Here is a 14716-nt window from a genome sequence, read left to right as displayed (position 1 = left end):
AAAAATAGCAGCAAATAGGTATATACTGTATAGTTATTAACCTGATGTCCTGGTTTCTTTGGGATTTGGTTTCAGTTTGTGGCCAGCCATGGTGATCAAGGCCATTAGCAGCTAAATCCAGGGCAGCTGACCCAGGCTGGCCCGCAGGTGTATTCTAAATCATTAACAATCAAGTTCACTACAAAAGAGAGGGTTTGCTGGGAAGAGGTGGGGTTCTTTTTGCCTTTCTTTTCTTCCCTCTTTTCCTCATATCTAGTGACTGTGATTCCTGGAACAACCTGCTAGTGCTTTGTAGATAAGTATAGTTTTGCCTCTTTTGTGTTGTCATTTATATTGATTTCTTTATTTCATTAAATCTGTTTAACTTCAACCTACAAGTCTCCCTCCTTTTTCCAATTCCCTTCCTCATTTGGGGAAGGGGCATTGGGTGAGAGAAAAACTGTTTATTGTTTAGCCCTGGGTGCAGGCTAAATGAGGACACCTGACTACATATTGATAGCTGAAGTTAGCTATTTTGAAAAGGAATGGAGGTTTCTTCTTATGGCTGGAAACAAATTAACAGCTTGCTTCTGAAAGACAAAAGTCTTATGTATGCTTACTCTGTTCTTTTGCTGATTGTATCCTGATTTGAAGCTTACCTGATCAGGTCAGTAAAATGGCAGAAAACTAACCCAGGAAAAAGTGCTTTTCTGTTTTAAGGAGTGGGTGTTTGTTTCTTTTCTAATTTAGCAAATTTAATTTACTCCTATATGTTCAGATAAGCCTCAGAAGTGGTATAGGATGCAGAATAGGACACAAATATCTGCAAGCCAGAATTTGGGAATGAGATCAGATGGAAGTAAGCTGTCTGTTTAGCTGTAATAGGAAATAGCACCCTGAGAAAGCATACTCTTGTTTCTCCTTAGTTTATGGAAGGAGGAATTATAAAACCCTCCTAAACTGATGAACTAAGTCACTCTTTCCCTCACATTCTTTTTGTTCCTGCTCTAAATTTACTTGTAGAGGCAAATTAGCTATGATAAGTACTGGAAGAAGCAACCAAGTTGCTAAGTGTCAGAAGAAGTAATCTTTTAGTACAAATTTGACTCTCACCAGGAATTTAATGTGGACAGGAAACAAACAACTATTAGCACTACCATGGGACTGTATTTAATTTGTTATTATTATTTTATTATTTTATATAATTACCCAATATTATTTTATTGGGTAATGAAATGCCTTTTCAATTAAAGAGGTTAGCAATTTTTAAACAGGAAATTGTTCCAGTTGAGCACATCTGGACTCATGAGCTAGCCTACAGTGTAGACAGCAAACAGAAGGCTTCAATTCACTATTAGAAGAATTTTTATTAATTGATGGGCCTATCTCAGAACAATACCTCTAAAGAGTAATTGGATTTAATGTTTGGGGATTTGGGGGGTGTTTGTTTTGGAATTGTTGGGTTTAGGTTGTGGGTTTTTTTTTATCTGACCTCATGCTTTTGGTGAGACCTAATGAGATTCAACTATATTTATTCAGATTACCCAAATTATAATTTGTTTTGCAGATCACTGTAGCAGGGCTCACTACAAATTTCCCATACTAAGTCTGGGGTCATTTCTGAGCCAGATCAACAAATAACTAGCATAATCACTGTTAGAACTTACCACAAATAGGAGTACAAAAAGAACATGAATGTTGATGGTGATGTTTGTTTTCCTGCTGTTTTTTCTTTTCATGTTTCCTTTAGTGCCTTGGGTTTGGGATGCTTTTGTCAGCCTTGCTCAAGAAGTGCTCTGTGCAAGGAGCAGGTCTCTTCTGCCAGAACTTTACCTGCACGCTCCCCAGCCATCCACATCTAGGGCCTGGCCCTCCACAAGCTCTGCCAAAACCAGATGTCTCTGTGAATGGACTATAGATCTGTCCTCACTAGTTCTGCATTCACATTTTGGTTGGAACAGCAGGAAGTGTAGGTCTTTGGTTTAATTTCTGAAACTTAATCTTTGCCATTTCTTCGTAACCTGTTTGATGTTAGGCTTTGAAGATTTGAACCTTAATATTTACAAAGGCATGTCTGAACACATTTCTATTTGCAAAGGCACCCACTCAAGGTTGCATGGGGTTTTTTTTAGCACCCAAAGTAATAAAGTAATATGCCTGTTGCATACTTGAAGCAAGCAGGCAGGAAATGAGTGAAAAAAGCATCTTCCTAACTCCCATCTTTGAAGCCCCACCTTTCACTGCCATACCAACAAAATCATGCCATATGATCACTTCAAGAGTACATCTATTGTGTCAGTGTTTACTAACTGACACTGATCTAAGTGGCCATTTACTGTGTATTTTGTGTACATACAGGTGCTCACATATAATATGAAAGTTAAACAGAAGTTTTTGTTGATTGTTAAAGACTGATGGAGGTGTAAAAGTGAAGCACTTTTGTAATTACTGATTTTGATATAAGGTCTGAGACAGGTGTACTGGCTCAGTGTGAATTGTTGAAAAATGTAGGTTGTCTTCTGTGTGTGGCTGTTACTGGATTTTATAAGACAGCAAATCTGACATTGCCATGTGGTGCAATTTAGTTAGTGTGAAAGTTATTTTTAGATGGGTTTTTGAAAGTGGTACTTTCATTTTACCTTCTGTGTGGACTTAAATGGCTTACAGCTCATTCATCTTTTGCTCTTACTCACATGGAATGAAAATGACTTTGAGTCTGAAGCCTGTGAGAGCTTTAGCAGTTTCTTTGTTTCACTAAAGCTTGTTCAAATGCAATCATTGCAGGAAAACTGTGGCCATTAAAAGCTTGCATTCACAAGGTGTATCTTTTTCAGTATTAGTGTAGTATTCAGATAGGAATTTATGAAATCAAGCAATGAAGATTCATGATCTCAATAACATTTCAAACATTATACATATTAAATTCATATACATTAATGCTATTAATTCTGAAACCACAAGGTCAGTTCTGTCTTTGACCAAATAAGAAAAAAAGCCAATAAAGCTGTAAAAAAAAGAGAAGCTTAACAGTCATTATGCTTTTTTCTTATGTGAAAGTAACTGCTATACTAGAGCATATTTCATATATTTTCAATCTGGTTTTCTGAAGGTATGCAATTTTCTGTGATCTTGAAATACAGATCTTCCTCTTCTTTGCTACTTCAAATCTACTGACGCCAGCAGTTAATTGTTAACTTTTCCTCTTTCGTTGTTTATTTTTGTTCCATAAAAGATCCATTCAGGAGCTCGTGTTGTGTGTGAGGCGTGATTTTTTATAGCAAGGCTGGCCTCCATCTTGCAAGTCTTCTGAGTCACGTAACATTGCAATGAAGGACAGTTTGAAAAGGGAGAGCAAAAGATGCTTAACAGAAGAATCACATTTTTAAATATACAGATATTGCCAAAATTCTGATGTGCTTCAAATGCTTATGCTTTTTAAGGATCGTGTCTTGTAAATCTTTCTAATTTTGCACCATAAAGTGTTTTGGTGCATAATGGATTGGGATGGAGGTATTTTTTTTTGCCTACTACTTGATAATTTGCTTCATTTATACAAGAAATTAAGTTATTTTAAATTTAGCACTTATGTAGTGGGCTAGTACCACAGGCCAAGTATTGCCCACAGATTTTGCAATCTGTGTGGCCTGCTAACATCTTGGGCTGCCTGCATATGCACTAGCGTACCGGATTGGGCTGTGATAAGAGTTAATTTTCTTTGTAGTAGCTAGTATGGGGCTGTGTTTTGGATTTGTGATGAAAACAGTGTTGATAACACACTGATATTTTAGTCATTGCTGAGCAGTGCTTACACAGAGTCAAAGCCTTTTCTGCTTCTCACACCACCCTGACAGTGAGTAGGTTGGGGGTGCACAAGAAGTTGGGAGGAGACACAGCTGGGACAGCTGACCCCAACTGACCAAAGGGATATTCCAGACCATATGATGTCATGCTCAGCAATAAAAGCTGTGGTGAAGAAGAAGGAAGGGGGGACATTTGGAGTTATGACGCTTGTCTTCCCAAGTAACAATTATGCATGATGAAGCCCTGCTTTACTACAGGGTTACAGGCTGCCATGCATAATCTGCTCTGCAGTAACTGCTGACCAAATGTCAATACATCATGGTGATACCAAGTAAAAGGAAAAGTGAGCTGCCCCTCATAAATGACCTGGGCAACTACTGCATAAATAAGTAGGTGCCCTGGGAGAGAGAGGGCTGGCTATCACAGGCATTTTCCCTGAACAGGGACACACTCTGTTCTCACAAAGCAACCTCAGTGTCTGTATAAATTCCAAGCTTCTGTTAAAAATTACATAATCACATGTGATACCATGCTTTAGCTCCCTCTATGGCAACTTCCTTGGTCAGTCTCTAGGGTTTGGATGATCATGGATTATGGTAATTATCATGCTGCTCTTACATGTCCTGCCAATATAGAACCATGGTTACTCCAGCCCAAAAGGCTGCGTTCAGCTGACGAACTTTGGAGTCCTACTGGTGCAAGGAACAGGGATAATCCTGTGTCAACAGTCAGGCAGCTGTGCACACAGACATGATTTTGCCTTTGTGACCTTTCCTTTTCTATCCAATATATGTATAGGCCTCCTGTGTCTTCAATTATCATTCCTTCCTACAGGGTGAGAAAGGGAAGCTTGGGGTAACAAGGAACAGGAATTGAGATAGCTGGTACTTGCTTGTATTTTGCTCCCATAACGTACAAGAGTCTCAAGCTCTCAGTAATGTTAACTACCACACAGCAGGGTGGACCTCATATAAAGAACAGCCTGGAGATCATCTCTGGCACTCTTATAGTTTTGTCAGAAAAAGTAATTCCTTAGTATTTCAGTGGCCATTTCCACCCATCTACAAGGGTGTCTCTGAAATGGGTGGAAGCCACCCTTTCCGATTGTATTGAAGCCCTTTAAGCCAAATGCCTGCCTTGTAATCAGGGGTTAGGTATCCAGCTTTGGGACTGCTTGCCCGCTGGCACTCTGTGCAGTGTGCCTACCTTGCAATCAAGATCAAATGAGAAGGGCACCTTTGCATGGCCTTCTCTGGCTCATGAGCAGCATGATTTCCAAGAACCCAAGGATTGTTAAGCATCATATAGTTAAAGAAATTGATATGAAGACCTAAGGATAAATAGAGATGAGAAGTCAGACTGGCATATGCAAGAAAAAGCTGAAGGAAAATATTGACAATGAAGATGGGTTACAATAAAAGATGGAATGATAAATGGGCAGGATATACAAGAAAAAGAACATTATTTCATATTTATTTTCCTATTCTCAAAGCAGGGAACTGAACAGATATGTAAAATGTTGAACAGACAATTGAATATGTATAAAAAGAGAATAAGCAACAGCCAAACTACTATATTCGTATCCACTTTGTATGTGGATAGATATTTTCTTCCTTTCTGGGTAAAGCACTATACCTTCTGAAGGTACTTTTGTCCAGGGCTTAAAAGCTTTTTAAAAGTCATGTGTGGGTTGGGAATGGCTGGCCGTTTGACTTGGTATTTAACATACTCCATTCTTGTTCTGACAGACTTCTGTATCCTGCAAGTTTTCTCAGAACAGCTGTGATGTTAGGGCCTTTTCCTTCCTACCTGAAAAATCATTTTATTAAATCACTTCCCAGGTGTTATTTTGCCAATTAATCCCATGCATTCCTTTATACCAGTGCCCACACTAAATGCTCATTTTTCTGTGTCTCTTATGTTTCGGTGTATGTGCAGTGTGGCTGTGCTGATTCCAGAGAAGAACTATATGGTTTGTTCTTATTTACAAATACTTTATGCATAAATTTTTAATACAGACAAATACAGACACATAAGCAAATTCTGGTCAAAATAATGAAAAAGAAATCCTCCAGGGCAGCAAACAGAAATGCTAGCATAATAAAATACAGAAGGCAAAATGAGTGGAGGAGTAAAAGCATAATACCTAAGGGTGGTAGCAGTCTGCTAAATCTGATTACTTAAAATGAAATAAGGGTAGTGAGAAAGCAAACCTAAAAGCACAGAGATAATGAAAGTTTGAGCTCCTCAAATAGGAACAGTGTGCATTCAGCTCTTAGAAAAAAGTTTATGTAGCCTTTTTAGAAGCAAATAAGATTCAGCAATATCTTGTAGGTTTCATCATAAATGTTAGCACAACTATAGCTTGTTTAGTGGTAATTGGCAGAAAAGTTGTCTTCTAATACATCTGTAAAGAGCCAAGAACTCTGTAAATATGGTAAAAACTGATTCAAGAAATACAGCTAGATTTGTTTCTCCTAACGTTTTTATGCCTACCAATGACCACTTACACAGAAAAAAATCTAATGCTGGCACATGTGAATGGAAATGGATACAATAACTGGGTCAACTTCAAGACAGAACTTTAACACTAAGCTAAAAATCTTGTTCTGCAAGCTTATGCCACAAACCTGCAAGCATTCACCTATACACGTATTTTGACCAATTTTATATTTTATCTATGGATTAAAAAGTGTTTCTACTACTTAGTATGGAAAGAACTGAAGGACTTTGTCATATAATACCAGTGCACAGCACACAGGCTTGGTGACTTCCTAATACAGACCTGTTCTCAGATTATTTTGACCTTCTTCATTCTGCAAAGAGAATATATCCAGTCCCAAAACACACCTGTGTCATTCCTCAAAAGGCAGTTTATATGTGGTCATTATTACTACAGCTTTGTGGTAAATTATTTTCCTGAATTCAAAATTACCCTAAACTTCATAATGATAAAAACAATACACTATTGTGTATTCAGAATGGAGGCCTCCATTATTTTGATTAGAAATCTACCACTGCAGGAACTGGCACAGTTGCTTTTGTCAGAAACTCTGGTAACACTATATATCAATGAAAAAAAATTCCTTCGGAAAATTCTGATCATTTCTAGCTCTGACTTCATATCTGAGAGAAGTAGTTCCCTGTGGCAGGTAGGCATCATCTTGAATTAAAAAACTGGTGGTTCTCTTTGGGTAGTGGGAAAGCTGGTCAAAGACAATCTGCAGCTCAGCTTTGTGTAAGCCTCCTACGTAACAGTGTAATGTGTAGGGAAGGAGAAAAATGATGTTGCTTTCTGCTGGTTTTCACCCTCTCAGCAGGGTAATGAGAGGGAGTGAGAAGGGGGAAGGTAAGAGGGGAGGAGGTAAGGTGATTTTTACCTTTATCTTTGTTTCGCACCATCCAACTCAATTTTTAATTGGCAATAATGAAACTACTTTTCCCCAAGTCGAGTCTGTTTTGCCCATGATGGTAACTGTTAAGGGATCTCCCACAAGCTTTTCCATCATCTTATTTTCTGCCCTGTTCTGTTGAGCACGGGGAGTGAGAGAGTGGCTGTGTGGGGATCTGGCATCTGTCCAGGGTCAATCCACCACCCTTTGTTAGAACTTATGTTAGTATGAATACTGCAATAAAACATTTGCTAAATTATTTAATCATCTTTTACTTTATACAGCAACACAGTCAGGATTTTAAAGAGGCCTCCATAAATCAAGAAATTTGAGACGCACTGAAGACTCTGATAACTATTTGGGCAATTTTTTTACGATGAATCATAAGATTTACATTATGAGCTCATATTATGTTTTTATCATCAGATTTAGCAATACTGTTATGTATAATTATATATTCTCTACTTTGGAGGATTCGCTAATTTGTATGTTCTGAAAGTACTTTAGTTGCAATTTAATTACTTTTTTCTAAGACCACTTCTCTAACTATGGAGATTTTTGCTTCCCATATGGCTCGTAGGTTTTAACCCAATTTAAAACTTCATAGACCCTTAATTGCCCTCAACAAGATAAATAGAAAATATTTACCTCAGAAAATGAAAAGATGAAGAGTACTCAACACCAAGGCTATGTCTATCTCAGTAACTAGTGTGTACCAATAAGAACAAATTTATAAAGAAAAATAGTTCACATTAAGGACCAACATCCACACTGAGAGGGCAGGGGGTGCATAATATTGATTCCGGTTTGTTCCCATGGCCGGAATGTCCATTAGTGGATGCAGTGTACCAGGTGTGCTCCGGAAGCATATCTGTGGTTTAGCATCATTCAAGAGAAATACAGTTCATGAACTCCAAGTTCACTCAAATGTAAAATCAAAATAATGTAAGTGGGTGTGAATCAGGAGATTCACAGCAAAAGATCACTCCTCATCCAAACCAAAATGCTAATGCAGATGCACTCAAAGTGGAAGGAATAAAAGCAGTATGGTTTTCAGACAGAGCATGGCGAGCAGGAGTGGGTTTTCCTGCATTGCTCTGCTGAGGGACATCTCCCCTTACTGGAAGGATCACCTTTAAAGGAAAATGTTTACATTCACCTTGTTAACTCTCATAAAGCCAGACTCAAAGATGCCTATAGGTGAAATATTCCATATATCATCCCCCTCCAAAGTGGCGAGTTTTAATGAACCAAATGTAGCTGCTATTTTTAATATAGAGATGTATCTACTTCTTACTAGAATGTCGTCTTTGGCTGCTCAAAGCATTCCTTATGCTTCTCCTGTCCTAATGCATCAAAAGGCGCCACAGATGCATTGTACAATAAAGCCTTCCGTTATATATGAACACAGTTTAAATTTCACATAGTAATACATTTTTTAATTATCTTCTCTACTTATCCTAGCATTGTAGACCTTTTCTTCATCTGTTTTGATGACACTGTATTTCATCTAACACTTGAATAAAACTTATGCCAATATATACTTTCTCTCAGCCTTATAACCTTTTGAGACTCTTATATTCCATTAAGCCTTCTACTAAATGTGACGTCTCAGCTTTATTTAGATCTCCCTCTCCCTGCAATATCTTTAATAGCTGTATTACACTTTTATTCTACCAAGGAACAAGGATTTTTATTACCTTTCAAGGAAATGGATTAAAAATATTTTTATTAGCTTCTCTTACAGCTGCATTCACCTCATTAGTATGAAAAAAGTCAGTATCATCATTTGTATATATCTTTTTCAATTGCCTATAAACCTTCTCATTCAGTCCTAGGTGAAAATCTATGAAATTCTGTTTTAGAGAACAAGTTTAGTTTTTCTTCTTAAACTCTCTTTTGAATAACTTGTCTAATGGAAGGAAGGGAAGCCCAGCAAAAATGCTTAAAAATATTTGACCAATGGTTCTGGCCAGCAGTTCTGGCTTTTATGTATTGTGTCCTTGCATTTGAAAGAAAAATGAAGTATGACATAAGGCAGCAAAGTAGCATTACTCTGTTGAATTGATGCTTATATTCAGAGTATTTTTATACCTCTGCTCCAAGTGTAAGACACACAGCCAGAAGAATGTTGCAACATGCTCTGCTTCTCAAAATCCCATGCCAGAAAACTGTTGCAAACTTCTGAACTCTAGCCATATTCTTTCATGCACAGAGTCATCCCTGAAAAAATATGTACAGATGGATGGAAATAAGGCTAATATAAACCCTTTGTCTACACTGCCCAGATCTTCAACAGAAACAACCTGGTTAAAGGATGTTATCTCCTTGTATCACTGTCAATGCTGTCTAAATTAGCCCATGAATTTGACAAAATCCCATTAGAAATTGTGCAGTGATAGTAACAAAAGAAGGAAAGTAATACAAACACTCTGGACCTTTTTTCCTCATGCAGCTGAAGTGCAAATGAGGAATTTCCTACACTGGCTTCACAGCAGCTACCTGATTGCTAATTAAGACCAAATAGTTGGGAGGAGAGAGCTGATATTGCTTCATGTAATCATAAAGATTACTTTTCAAAACCCAAATTTCTGTGCTAAAAAAGCCCCAAACATATTTCAAAACAGACTGATGATGAACAAAACAGAACTTCATATTTTTAGTGCTTGTCAAAGAAAGATTTTCTTTTCACCTTCCAAGGGCGGTTAATGAATAAAAAGATGCAAGAGAGACCAACTTTTAAAAATAAAGCTAGATGCCACCGAATATTGCTTTTCACCATATATACCTTTGAATTGTTATTAAGCACAAAGTTCAGGCTATGGAAGATGATTCATAAGCAAAGTTGTATCTAAAGAAACAATTACATTAACGTAAAACCTGTTTCCTCTAAATAATTACACCCTACACATGTACAACAAACCGTTACACAACAAAACTTCTTGTTTCCATGCCTTACAATTAAGATATCTCACCTGATTGCTATCCGAGTTTATAAGAGCTACTAGTTTAATTGCAGCTATCTAACTGAGGAAGTCTCCTTGACAGCATATGGCACACACATACAAACAGGAACAAGAAATCTGAGGATTTATTCAAGTTTCAAACGAATCAAAGTAAAGCTAAGAAGTTTGATTGGGGGAAATAAAAAGGTTTTAAGGTGAGTGATATAATCTTTGATTCTCTTTACCACAACTGTGTTGCCAGTGTTCTTATAAAAGCTCATGCAAAACATCCTTGTCCCAGATGAGAATCAGACTGTGCTCCAGTGGAAATATTACTTCAATGATTGCATTAATATGGAAGCAATGCCATACAATTAGTAAATACAGGTTGACATCACCTTATGCATGCAGAGAAGATATCAACACCGTTAATTTAAAATTGGAAACACGGAGGCACAGAGAGGATGATTTACTTGTCCAAGCTCAGAGGGGGTATCTGTGGAAGAGACAGTTTTTGAATATGAGACCAGCCTTTCTCTATGATTTTCAGCAGAAAAGCAGAGTATGTTTAGCATCCCCTCTCTTGTGCAGCACCTAAATACTAGTGTAGTACTCCCTAGACCTTTTTTAACTTAATGCATAGTATTCATGTATGTGCATCTTTCTCATGATTTTCATCAAGAAGGAACAATTTAATATGATTAAATAGCAAATGCTGAAAAATACATTATAGTTGCATTCACAGAAAAGCTAATTTCACCCTATGTGAATCTCTCTTCTCTCCTCAGACTTTTCCTGTCTGTTACAATAAAAGTTAACTTTATGAAAAGGTAGAAAATATTGAGGTAAATTCAAAAATCATGTTAAGATGCTATTAAAATTGTGCTTTTCTTTGATACTCTGCAAAATATTCCCTGATATAAAGATGGCAAATTGTTTTTGTCAGTAAGAACTGTAAAGAAACAATTGTTTTCTAAAACCATCATTTTAAATGATCATTAAGCCATATTTGCAATGTCTTATTAATAATACAGAATTGTCTTTGTTAATAATTTACATGGAGAATTGACAGTTTTCCCCCAAGCAAATCAGTCGTTATTGCTACCAAAACCATGTAACTCAGAACCATTGCTTTGCTCTTTTTGCCATGTTTAGGGAGAAAGGTGGCAGTGATGCTCAGCTCAGTTAGACTGACATGAGTAGTGGAAAAACAGAGGCTGTTATTCAGTATTTCTCCACACACATGAAAGAAGGAATAACGGCATTATAAATGAAAAAGCTAGTCTATGACCAAGAAACATTTGTTCTACTGTATTTTCATTATCTGCCTGTATTAATGTGACTGCGTCACTCAAAAAACTGTTTTACAGATTTATATTAATTTGTAATTTCTATTGCACATATTTATTAAAAAAAAAAATAAGAAAACACATAAAGCAGATTGTAAAATAACTTTATAGCTTAAAGAAAAAAAAAACACAAAATCAAAATATAAACAAAACCATGTATTCTGCAGGGAAAAGGAGGATAGTGGAAATTTTCCAGAATGTCAACAGACTACATGCACCTCAAGTATGGGACACCTACACACCAACTTCTCGAGCCTTCCCTTATCCCAGGCACAAAGGAGAGCAGAGATGAAGGTGTTCCAGCCTCTTAGCCCTATACTGTTTTATAAGATGTCTTGTTTTTCTGTTGCCTTCAAGAATTTCCTTGTTTCCTTCAGGTCTTTCCCTGTCACCAATACCTGGCTTAATGTGCCTGCAGATAATCTGAATAGTAATTGACCACAATAAAATGTTACATAAAGATGCTGCAGATTTACCTTAAATAAGTAAGCCTAGATAAAATGATTAGAAGCTGCTCTCTATATAAATGATTTTTTTTAAAAAAAATCTGATTTTGCTATGTATGTGGAATCTAGTGGAGACAAGTATTAGCAATAATAGATTAAGATGTGTCGGGGCAATCCCAAGCAGAAATACAGGCTGGGTGTAGAATGGATTGAGAGCAGCCCTGAGGAGAAGGACTTGGGGGTACTGGTAGATGAAAAACTGAATATGAGCCGGCAATGTGCGCTCACAGCCCGTAAAGCCAACCATAGCCTGGGCTGCATCAAAAGAAGCGTCACCATCAGGTCAAGGGAGGTGATTCTGCCCCTCTACTCTGCTCTTGTGAGACCCCACCTGGAGTACTTCGTCCAGCTCTGGGGCCCCAACATAAGAAGGACATGGACCTGTTGAAGTGAGTCCAGAGGAGGGCCACAAAGATGATCAGAGGGCTGGAGCACCTCTCCTATGAAGACAGGCTGAAAGAGTTGGGGCTGTTCAGCCTGGAGAAGAGAAGGCTCCGGGGAGACCTTAGAGCAGCCTTCCAGTACCTGAAGGAGGCCTACAGAAAAGCGGGAGAGGGACTTTTTACAAGGGCATGTAGTGATAAGACGAAGGGTAATGGTTTTAAACTGAAAGAGGGTAGATTTAGATTAGATTATTAGGAAGAAATTCTTTCCTGTGAGGGTAGTGAGACACTGGAACAGGTTGCCCAGAGAAGTTGTGGATGCCCCTTCCCTGGCAGTGTTTAAGGCCAGGATGGATGAGGCTTTGAGCAACGTAGTCTAGTGGAAAGATGTCCTTGCCTGTAGCAGGGGGGTTGGAACTAGATGATCTTTAAGGTCTGTTCCAACCCAAACCATTCTACGATTCTATGTTTCTAAGATATGCTTCCTGTTGAATTATACGCTCCAATGGAAAAAAAATGGTTCTGTATTTAATAAATAACTATACATAAATACGTACGTATTGCGTGTATAACAGCTGAAGTGCTTAACGAACAGTGACAGAAGTAGATATTGATGCATGTAACTAATATCATACTTCATCTACTTAACTGCAGAGAGGCTGTGTATCTTTACCAAAATAGACAGTATGATTCATCAGTGATGGCAGACTGGGCACTGGAGGGCCTCTTCTATTTCCATTTGTCCTCACCTCTCACTCACTTGCCCAAAGCAGGAATGTAACTCCCTGTATCAGCTTCATTCTTAATTTCACATAATTTTCATCTCATGTATAAAGAACTGAGACTGAGTACTGAAATAAAAGTTTAAATAATCTTTTCCTTAGCAAAGTCAAATATATTAAGATAAATATGTCAAAACCAATAAAATCACTGCTGTCCTTTAAGCCATTCATTATCCTTTCTTCCTTTCTGTTCCTCCTATAAAAGGTGCTAGGTACTGTATCCCGTATGTTTTTCTGTGCTTATTCTAGCTCTACAAGTAGTACAGATTTTTCTCTTGTGAGTAGCCGCACAAAGACAACTCTGTACCTAAAAATAGTCCATAAAGGAAACACTTCTTTTTGATGCATAAGCAGACTCTGCTAGGAGGTCATTACAGGTCACCAACAAAATTCTATGTCTTTGAGAACTGGTACAGCAATAACTCCAATGTAAAACTGTAATAATTATGAAAATAAGAAGCAAAACAGTTAGATACATTTAATCTAATAAGAAATCCCCAAGAGGTTTATGATCCCTTCTTTCAAAGGAAAGGTTTGACAAATATGCTATCAACAGGTAAATGTAAGAAATTAATGAATATCTTCACTTACGTCTCATGTATACAGTTCAAATAAAAGAACAACATAAACATGTAAGCATGATAGTGCAACTCAAAACTCCTAAATATTCCTAAAGCCAGAAGTTATAATTAACATAGATATGAATTTGCCCATAATTCTCTCTTAATTTGCATTTTAATACTCATAACTGGGTTTTGCTAGTTTTGAGGTCTGCTGATAAGGCACTATCATAAGGGGTCCCAGTTTTGATTCTGGCAGCTGTTTTTTCCTTTGTAGCTGTGTATGGATCAAGGGATGAAGCAAGAAGTGTAAACAAAGGATATTTTACTTGCAGCTAGGTAAACAGTGATCTTTTTTTTAATAACCTAATTTTAACTGTGTGTGATCCCCATTTTGATCACTTTCTGGAATTATTCTAGTGAAGAAATTTTACTGACAGGAATATTGTGAAATATTTCTGTAAGTCAAATTTCAAAGTCAAAACAGACATCTCTGCCAGTAAAATAATCCCCAGATTTATGTTTAGCCAGTAATAAAAATGATGCATATTATGATCAGATTTCTAATCTAAGTCACTTGTGCTTCACAATATGATCATTAGACTTATAAAGTTTGCAAGCAATCCAGAAAACTGTAATGCAGTTTCGAATCATATAAATATTTCTTTTGTGTTCTTTTTTCCTTTTTTCTTTTTTTTTTCCCCCTCCATGATGGGTATTAAGTAGGGAGAAACAATCTCTTTCATTTAAAGCTCCATTTCACAATTAAGGAAGCTACCCAGCTTGCAAAACACGTGTTAGTGTGCTTACATAATGGATCTAACAGCTTTTCATAAGTATCAATGAGATATTTTGTTATTTAATGTACTTATGCTTCCCCTTAACCAATGTTACCTTTTTATAAGCAAGTTGGTTTCACCTTCTATTGTTGGCCAACAGATAACATGAAATGATCTCATTTCCAATTGCTTACAAATTCACCTCACTTCAACATTTATTTTTGCCAGTGTAAGAGAAAA

The sequence above is a fragment of the Nyctibius grandis genome, chromosome 3 (assembly GCF_013368605.1).
Source record: "Nyctibius grandis isolate bNycGra1 chromosome 3, bNycGra1.pri, whole genome shotgun sequence".
In the NCBI taxonomy this organism is placed as follows: Eukaryota; Metazoa; Chordata; class Aves; order Nyctibiiformes; family Nyctibiidae; genus Nyctibius; species Nyctibius grandis.
The sequence above is the reverse complement of the archived record's forward strand: the minus strand, read 5'-3'. Positions refer to the sequence as shown.